The 9921-nt window shown below is 41.9% G+C and overlaps 1 protein-coding gene across 4 annotated transcripts in view; it reads left to right on the plus strand.

Annotated features, from left to right (window-relative positions):
• The first annotated feature begins 113 nt into the window (after positions 1-113).
• The window catches only part of rerea (arginine-glutamic acid dipeptide (RE) repeats a), a 143514-nt gene continuing 133706 nt past the window's right edge, over positions 114-9921 (plus strand). For 2 of the 4 annotated variants that reach the window (XM_032519992.1, XM_032519993.1), the window contains exon 1: positions 115-436. The gene's annotated coding sequence lies outside the window, so the exon portion shown is untranslated. Of the gene's footprint in view, positions 437-9921 lie in introns of all 4 variants that reach the window. The other 2 variants (XM_032519994.1, XM_032519995.1) reach the window with 2 other exon arrangements.

Below are 9921 nucleotides of genomic sequence, written 5' to 3' on the forward strand. Positions count from 1 at the left end.
TCTCTCTCTCTCTCTCTCTTTCTCTCTCTTTCTCTCTCTCTCTCTGTGTGTGTATGTTCCCAGCTTTGGCCAGTGGGTGACGATATTTTACCGGTTGAACTTTGAGAACCCCCAACTGTTCTCACCCCAAGATGAAGAAGGATGCTGTCATGCTGAGTGCCCCTCACACACACTAGTCTGAGCATTCCGGCAACGATTACTCCCTCTTTATTCTCAAGTCCATCATTTATGACAGCATTATATCAAACGTGATCCGTTCCGTTATAGCTACATTATAGAAGATATACAGGTGGCACTGCAGCTGCTGTGCTACTCTGTGTAGTGGCGACACTTGGCTAACTAACGTTGGCTAATTGCCCTTGCTGCTGCTGCTATTGTTTGTTGTTGCAGTTTCTCATCAAACAAATCACAGATGTTGTAGATCAAGCTCTTTAAGGTAAGTGATGTGAGCTTCAACCAGTCGTCTTATTTGCCTTTGACTTTATCAGCAAAAGAGCAAGAATTGACAAATCTGAAGGAATAGTTTGTAAACGTTGGACCGTTAACGTACATCCTTGCTTGCTAGCTATTTGGCTAATTTGTCTATTAGCATCAGCTAGCTAGTTAGCTAATATAGCTACTTGTTTGCCCCTTACTGTTGCTGGTTACCACGAACTAACGTTAGCAGCTAGCGCCAGTGACTAGCACTGATTGGGTAATGCCAGCAAGGAGCAGTGTAATTTCTGGATACAAACAGCTCGTTGACACTGGTTAGCACAGGGTCCATGCAACACACAAACACCATGACTTCATTTTATTAAACGCTTTGTGGTTTTAACGTGCACGTAACCTTGCAATACCTCACAGCAAACGTTTTCCCATTTTGAATTAACCTTAACGTTATCCAGTGTAGTATCTCTGTTACAGGGAATAGCCTGAGCCCTTTCAGCTATTGTCATTAGCTCATGGAAACGTTAGCTGGTGGAGCTAACTTGCTGTCTTTGTGTGCTTGACTTGTGCTCAATTATTGTTAACTAACTTACAGGTTTTGATTATTTACAACCTCAGTCTGGGCTGGTTTTAAATAAAGCTAACACTGGCTAACGGCGCATTCATGTTGACTTTTGAAAACAAAGATTCAAAGCTTGTAAAATCTTTATGGGAGATATTTGTCAACAAATAGAATCTGCCGACATTTTTCACCTCTGGCAGGCTGGGTAGTTCAAAACATTTAAGTGGTAGTGACAACATAAAAGGTAATACAATTTGTTGGGTTCATGCATTATGAGTGATGGAGTTTTTACGTGACGTTAGTCTTAAGTTATCATGCATTGTAAGTTTGAAAATAGTAAACAAGACACTCTTTGGCTACAGGCAGTGTTACAGTGGTTTTTGCTAATATTAATATATTAATCTTAAAAAGGCAGAGCCATTAATAGCCAGTGATTTATATTTGAGTGTTTATGTCTTACTCATTTACAGTCTTGTGACTTAAAGGGCTACATTGCCCAGCACAGTTGTGGGCTTCACCATAACTAATGAATATACATTGTGCACAGTGATCAAAGACGTGAGAAACATTTAATTTGCTCCATAAATGCCAAGCTATTTTCAGTCCACTGAAAGTATGTAGTTATATTGTTGGCAGCAAAAGCCTGCATTTCCTTAATTATCAAAATATTTAGGCTGGGTATAAATACATATTTAATGAATTATCTGATATCTTGACAGCATTGCATAGTTAAACATAGACATGCTCAATACCACATTATGTTTAATGACTTTAAACAACCGAACATGGACAGGTTTTTTGCAGTCAAGTACACCACTATTCTATGTATTCAGTGACCACCTGTTCAGGCCTCATTATAATGACATGATAAGTACCTGAGAGTACAAGCATCATGTAATGTCAGTTACACATTATGGTTTAGCAATAGAGGGTTAGGCAAGAAAACACATACACATGCACACATAGAGTCAGAAATGTTTTCAGAAGAATACTGCAGCAAGCCATATTTTTACACAGTTAATTAAAACTTAACAACAGGTAATATTCCTTTCTTGCTTTGAAAAAATACACCAAAACATCAATCAAGCCGCTTTAGATGTTACTGGACGTATCCTGTATCAAGTCATTGCAGTTGTGACCAAAGCGGCCCCTTCATACACCTCTTTAGCTCCATACCTTGTGCATATGGCACATCTGATGTTTTGGTGAATTTTCCTGCTGCTAGTAGCTCAGTGGTTGTGATTTAGATTTTCTAAAACTACCACTTAGACTGTAAACTTGCGAGGTTAGGTTACAGAGGTCTGCTATTACAGGCTATATGTTGATTACTACTTTAGCACAGCTCTGACAGAAAAGCACCTTAAACTTTGGTTTATAATTTTGTAAAAAGAGAATTTTTCAGGTTCAACCAAGAGCACAATTTAGAATTGCTTAAATTAAATTGCTTTAAAAACCTTTTTACATCCTCATTATCTGGTTAGTTCAGAGGTCAGAGGAGGTCATGGTGTTTTATAGTGTTTCAATTTGAATGGGATCTCAAGAGCAGCAGTGGGTAAAATTACTTTGAGTCACATATCCAATGACACACCCCATCCATTGAATGTTAATCTTGCTGGGTGACTATAGTAGCAGCAGAGTAATGATAAGTGTAATAACCCCGCTATTTTCCTTTTTAATGACTAATGTGTGTTTGAGTAATGGCAGCTCTCTGTGAGTAATGTGTGGCAAATGGAAGGCCAGACGATGTTAAGGAAAATCCTTTTTTACTATGCTCTGACACCTCTTTGTCGGATGATTTGTCAATACACAGGCTCGGGAATTAAGTGTTTACATGCTGCGCTTGAATGGCATCTTTCTGTTTTTACCAAGATGCCAACACTACATCTATCCTTTGCCATGAATTGTCATGAAAGATGATTCTCCATAATAATGCTTGTGTCTAGTCTCAGAGCTACTTCATGCTGTATGTTGAGGCATTATGCCATTGTGTTGCAACATAAGACGGTGCTATAACCTGTCATCGGTGTGGCAAGCCTGTATTTTAAAAGGTGCATTTTACTCTCAGCAAGGCTATTGTATTTCAAATAAAGGTGATTAGGTGGATTTATTGTGAATCTTGCCCAGAGATTTCATATACACTATGAAATTATGTTGGCAGGAGAGCTAGGTATGCAGCGAAAATGTCTGCTGTACAGAGCCAACCCAGGAAATGATGTGTAATCAAGTATCTTTAGACATTAGATTTGTAATTAAGAAAGTGTGTTGCCTTGTGTTTATATTCTCATGACTATGCATGGCTGCTGCAAAGACGACGCAATAAAGAAGCAAGTGGATGAAGTGATTTAGATTTTTCCTGTACAATGCTTGCTTGATATCAATTCCATTGCAAGATATCTGGCTGTTACATAGAAAAATAATGCTCTGAACAAAGGAGCAATGTTCACTCAAAGACCTCTTGATGGGCCATTGAAGTGCTGTATATTCATTAAAAATAACAATCCGTCAGCACTTACTGACAGCACGCACAACAAGCCAAGCTCTTTTTATTGTTCTCCGAAGATGTTTTTCAGTTCCCGTGCCAAGAGCTGGGTAATTGGCTGTAGCAAAGCCTTGCATGTGTTGTTTTAAGATATTGGACTGACACGCACAGGGCACACTGGCAAAAATGAGGCAAGCACACTTTCCCTTCCTCCTCCTTCTCCTCCTCCTCCTCCTGGCTTATCCCAGTAAGTCAGAGAAGGCAAGATGCCGGATGTGTTTTGTGTTCTTTGACAGCTTCCCTTCACCTCTCATAAGAGGAGATCCAAGCATGCTGCATCATATCTCATCTTTGTTTGATTCAGGCCTAGCTCTGCAGCTCCACAATTGTGCCAAGGAGATAGTATCGGCAAATACTATCCATGTTAACAATTGTGAGCTGTCTTGCGACATACTGCTGGTGGTATTTGATGTACTAGATGTGATCAAATCTGCTTTTCCTTTGAGCTCAGTCACGGCAAAGTTGGTCTCGCAGCAGCCTGCAAATGCCGCCTGTGTCTTATTGGGTCGGCCTGGCATGGATTCACATCTTAACTGATCAGGCACATTGTGTTTTGTGTTGTTGCCAGCCTCTTGGCAGGGCCTAGGTATAGCAAAAAAATCTCTCTATATTTGCCTCAAATTTGTATGTGGCTAAGAGACTGCAAAGTTTTGCAATTCACTACATATCAGAGTCTTCTGTGATTTATGTACACGAGGGGTTGTACAATGGAGTGTGGAAACGACATGGAGGCTTGGTTAACAGTTGTGAAGCAACAGCAAACACAGGACAATGAATACATAGTAGTAGTGATGTAGTTGTAATGTTGGTGACTGCACAGCAGATTTTGTCTATCTGTGAATCTTATGCATTGTTAGATTTAAAACACCATGGCATGCAGATGATGGACTATCTTATCAGCAGTCGAGCAGAATGGGCTAATAATAGGCCTAGCACTTACTCAATTACAGTGCCAAAAAGCATGAATTGAAAGTGTTCAAAAATAACAGTCAGCCATTTGCCATCTCAGTAAGAGGAAAATGAAATGGTGTAGGATCAGCTGGCTGGCCCCTTAGGAGAGGGAGAGAAAGGGGGGTAGAGAGATGAGGAGGAGAGTGTTGCCGCTGTGTGTGTCAGTGCTGATTAGGTAAGAGATTGCCTCATGTAATGACACGGCATGGCGCTAGTGGTGCAGAAACACAAACAATGCATACCAGTGTTTTACTGCGCACACCCCCTGCAGCTGCTTGCTTGACGATGTTTATATAGACGTATACTCTCTCCCTAGAATATTTCAACATCTTTTAGATGATGCCCTTTTTTTTTTTGTGACACATTTATGGCGCCCAAAAGCCAATAGCCCTTTTCTCTGTGCGCTCTTTTTCTCCTGTGGCACAAATGAAAGATGGAGGTGATTAAAGAAAATAAGCACAATAGAGTCTGTTCAGTTTTCTATTAGTGCTTATTGTTACTATTGACATCAGTATTTTTAGCACAGATATGTGTTAAATATGCTACATAACCTGCCAGACCCTCTACTGTGTTAGCTGAACCTTAAGCGTATGGAACTTGTCGTATTGTGTAATGGAATTCATTCTATAAACAACAATGTTAACATATTTTATCTTTTCGCTTGGTTTATAATAGACCTGTTACGTAAGTGTAAATATCTACCATATTTCCTACAGTAATAAAGGTAAATACTCAGTTTGTTGTCATTATCAGAGAGCCACCTCAATCAGCAAGTCTAAATGATGCAGTTAATTTAATTGATTGTTTAATAGAGAGAATTGTCAATAACGGCTATCTATTGTCCAGATAAACACATATGTCTTTATAAAACTGGCTGTAGTGGCTTGCTATGTTTTTTTTTTTCCTTTTCCTAAACAGTATTGGTTATGCAGGACATTGATTTTCAACACTGTGGATGAGACAAATTACACATACAGCTTTTTACCATGTGCTGGTTGTGCTCTGTGGCCTCTGTGACTAATACCGGCACTGCACTGATATTGTGACTGCACATGAGGCACAGTTTGTTTGCAGAGCCCAGACCTGTGACTGATGTTTTAATGGCGTAGGCACACAGGCTAGTGGTGAGCTCAGGGTTCATGCAGCCACAAGGAAATGACCCCGGTGACATTGTGGTGCTTTACACTCTCCTGTTCACTAGGTGCCTCCAGTAAACTGTGTCCTTGCCCACCCTTGCAGGTAAGGCACATCTATTGAGCCTACTGAGCCTTCAGTTTAGATGCTGGGACTTGCGGCTGGATCGACTACAAGTTTAAGGATGGACATCTTGTCCCTCTACGTACCCTACTTCCAGCAGCCAGCACAGAGAAAATGAGTTCTGAGGATTGGGTTTAGATTTGCCACTGTAGCACTTCAACTCTGATATACTTTAGCTACCATCAAGGAGAGAGAGAGAGAGAGAGAGAGAGAGAGAGAGAGAGAGAGAGAGAGAGAGGAGAGAAGAGAGAAGGTGTGGAGATAGAGGATGAGAGAGAGAGAGAGAGAGAGAGAGAGAGAGAGAGAGAGAGAGAGAGAGAGAGCGCAGTGCTATCTAACTGATCAATTTGTAATAAATCTGTTGCCTCAAGCTGTTGTTCGCTTCTACTCAGTAAAAGGTGTCTGCGTTTCTCAGGCAAGAAAATGCTTGTCAGGCAGGGCATACAGAGCTATCAGTGAATGAGACGCGCCTAAAGCACAGTAAATCATTTTCTCTGTGCTCAGTTTACATAGGTCGAACACATCGCTCTCTTATCAGCAAAGTCCATTGGTAAAAAGAGGGGTTATAACAATCCATAAGGCTGACCACTGAAATAAGGAAGTAACGCTCTCCTCACATTAAATTTCCCCATTATTCAATATGAGCCATTAATCATGATGAAGGAGCTATTGATTAGGCTATCAGCCAAGGTTGGTCAATTTATTTGCCAAGAGTCATTCCACAATGTGAGAATCTGTTAAAGTAGTGCTGCTTCACGAAAACCAAGCGGCAGAATTGAAATGGCCCCATTATTGTGACAACAGTTTGATCTTTAAGGTAACAAAAGAGCGGGCCTCTATAAGGACCACAAGGGACATCTCCTGCTCCTCCTCCACCAGCAGCCATATGGACCGTACTAATTGTGTTTTACGCCAACCATTTTCACTGATCCATCAGGGACTTGTGGAAGTGCTGTAGCTATAATGTCACCAGCAGTGGGCTGGCTCATGAAAGAAACATTAGTGAGCAAGATGAGAAGACAGGAAAGCAATGCACTGCAAGTCAACACAATTATTGATTTTATTCAAATGAAATCTCTGGCTCTGTATCTGATGTTAGACACCTTTTAAAGTATGATTTCTATTATTTCTTTTCGCAATTGCTATTGTCAGAGAGCAGCATTCACTTCAGTCTTACACATGCACCGTGTCAAGTGGTAAAATCTCAAATTCTAGGCATAATGCCAATCTATAAAGATATAGGTAAAAGAGCATGTGCTCTTGTGATTCCATATATCTCCAAATTATTTATTCAGATTTTGAACCTTACCACATTTAGCCATCTGTAATTGTTCCACAGAGAAATCGTCTATCATCCGTTATGTGTTCTGACCACACAAATGCAGAGGTTACAAAGTTGAATGTAAATGTGACATTCACAGTATTTGCTTTGCCCTTCAGGCCAGGGATTGGTTGTAAAGCATTTGAAGTGCTAAGTAAAATCCGTGTGTGTTTTTAACGTGTTTGTAATATGCAATCATGATAAGGGCACATCTATGTAAATTAGATCCAGTGAGGGAGGGGAGGGGCGTTGGAGAGGATGTGCCTTTCATTGTGTCCTCGCTAACAGTTTTCTTGTAATTCTTGAAAGTGATGTTTGCTGCAAAGCTGGAAATCTTCAAGATATCGTGTTAATAAAGCATCAGAGACAGCCGAGCCGTTATTCTGGGAAATAAAAGGCAATCAGGCCTCCAACATCCTGTCCTATGCCCCAAAATGAAGCAGCAGAAACCCTAATTATCTGAGAGGATGAGCAGCTCAAACTCCAGTGCTTGGCTAGTCAGTGCCAGCGCTAGCTGCTACACTCTAATGAAGACGCACTGCTAGCTTCTCTCTCTCTCTCTCTCTCTCTCTTTCTCTCTCTTTCTGTGTTTCTTCCTTCCTTCTAGCCCTCTATATCTGGCTCTGGCTTGCCTGAGGTATTTTCTCCCCCTTAGCTCCTCTCCTTTGCTACCTCCTCCTCCTCTTTCCTTGTGAGTGAAGTTATGGATGTGACTGTTGCACTGATGGAGTGAGAGGAGCTTTGTTGCCTGAAGGTGTCTGGGAGTCCTGCACAGGAAATCGGTGAGCTAGATGATGGCCTCTGTGATGCTTATTGCTGCTTATGTAAAGTGCTGTGAGATAGTGGGAGAGACAGCATTGATCTCCTCCCATTGATTTCATAGATCCTCTTTAAAGATGACAATAACGTTGTCTTTCTGTGTCATCTTTAAGTACTCCTTTTCAAATCAGCGATGTGGCAAATTACTCCTGTCATCAGCCGCCCATATTCCAACAGCATTGTGTGATCATTTGTGGAGTTGAAAGTCAGGTTAAATCTTGCTTTGCACAGTTGATCTTTGTTTGTGCACGTATCTTTGCAGCAACACCGCAAGCCTTTGAACATTTATTTGTTGGTTATGTATTATTGCTTTGGTGTTAACCAAAGCTCTTAGAATCTATAGACCTGCAGAGCAGCTTTAATAGAAAATAAGATATGCTCTGTGAGTGAGTACTGAATACCGTGCTATAAGCCACATCTTTGTTGTTGCGGAGGAGTGAGTGGTGATTGATTGTTTGAAACCTGAGCTTGCCTCAGCTCCCAGCCAGCTGCTTCTCACTATTTACCTGTAAACTTGTCCTTTCTGCTTTTGCTTTGTCTGTGGATGGCCGCAGAGCTCTTTCTCTGTCCCCTCTCCCCCTCTTTGTTGTACCAAGCAGCCCAAAGGCCTCCAGGGATGAACAGACAAATAGAAGACAGCGAGAGGTGAGGCTCGCTCCCCCCATTCTCCCATCTATCTTTCTCCCTTGCGAGCACTCTGTCAGACAAGTTTCCAGGCACTCAAAAGCAGCAAATCGACTCACTGTAGGAATCACTGTCACTTGGCCGAACTGGGGCATAGCAGCGCACTAGGAGGCCAATCCTCCTCCTCCTCTCCCCATTCACCACCTTCTCAAATGGATAAAAAGCTATTTTGGCATGGCATTGTTGAGGCCTGGTTCTCTGTACAGATTAGCTTATTCCAGTCTAACCCCCCCAAAAGCTTTTTTTGGTCTCTTCAGTTATACATTAGTGGGGAGCTATTGATGAGTACTTGATTAAGTGCTTGTGGAAGGGTTCTAGTGTGCAGCTTTCCATCTTGAGTTCCTCTGGTTCATCTTAAACAGTACGATCAGCAGGCGAGATGGTGCGGCACTATTGCATGAATCTCTAACCAAAGTTGGGGATGTTTTGTTTGAGCACAGATTTCATGATTGTGATCGAGTGAGAGGAGAATGCTGTCAGAGTTTTAGTCTCTTCCTTTATTCTTGGCACAAAGCAAATTATCCTATCGGCACAAAGCCATCGCTCACTGCAAAACCCAAATGTAGTAAGAAGAGTAAGGCTGAGCGCCCGGGTAGCTCAGTTGGTAGAGCCGGCACCCATATGTAGAGGTTTATTCCACGACGCAGCGGGACAGAGTTTGACTCCGACCTGCGGCCCTTTGCTGCGTGTCATTGCCCTCCTCTCTCAACTTTCATGTCTTCGGCAGTCTTGTGACATAAAGGCCCAGAAATCCCCAAAAAATAATAATAAAAAAAGAAGAGTAAGGTGGTTTGTGGCTTCGTATCATGCATGCACAGGTGCATAGACGCATGCACCTGGTGTAATGAAAGGCAAAGCATTCTTCTGACAACAGGGTTTTACATTTCACTCCTTGGTGTGATAGCTTTGTCACAGGGAAGAGATACACCACCACCTCGTGCAGCCCTCGGAGACCTTTCTTTGGAGAACCAGCGGCCCTCCCTTTTTTTCCTTCTGTATTTAGCACTCAGCCTTTACTCAAATCAACGACAGGCTTGTGAAAATCTCTACATAAAACAATGCACAGTGCTGCTTTATTTCTTTTTTCTCTTCCCCTCTGCCCGATTCTTCCCCAGAGTTTATTTGTCTTGCCTGTTCAGCTACTGCTGTGAAGTAGATGACAACGGGCAGAGAAAACTAAAAGGACACGTCGTCTTTACCCCCCCTTTTTTTTTCTCTTTTCGCTTCTCTGTAACATTACACAGGGCTCGTCCACCTTGTATTTGCTGTTGCAGAGAGATAAAGACGATGGAAGTGAGGAACGTGTGTGTTGTTCTCTGGGAATTTGGCTTAGGAATGCGGCTGTGCATGGGGGGGGGG

This window comes from Etheostoma spectabile, chromosome 7, assembly GCF_008692095.1.
Source record: "Etheostoma spectabile isolate EspeVRDwgs_2016 chromosome 7, UIUC_Espe_1.0, whole genome shotgun sequence".
NCBI lineage: Eukaryota > Metazoa > Chordata > Actinopteri > Perciformes > Percidae > Etheostoma > Etheostoma spectabile.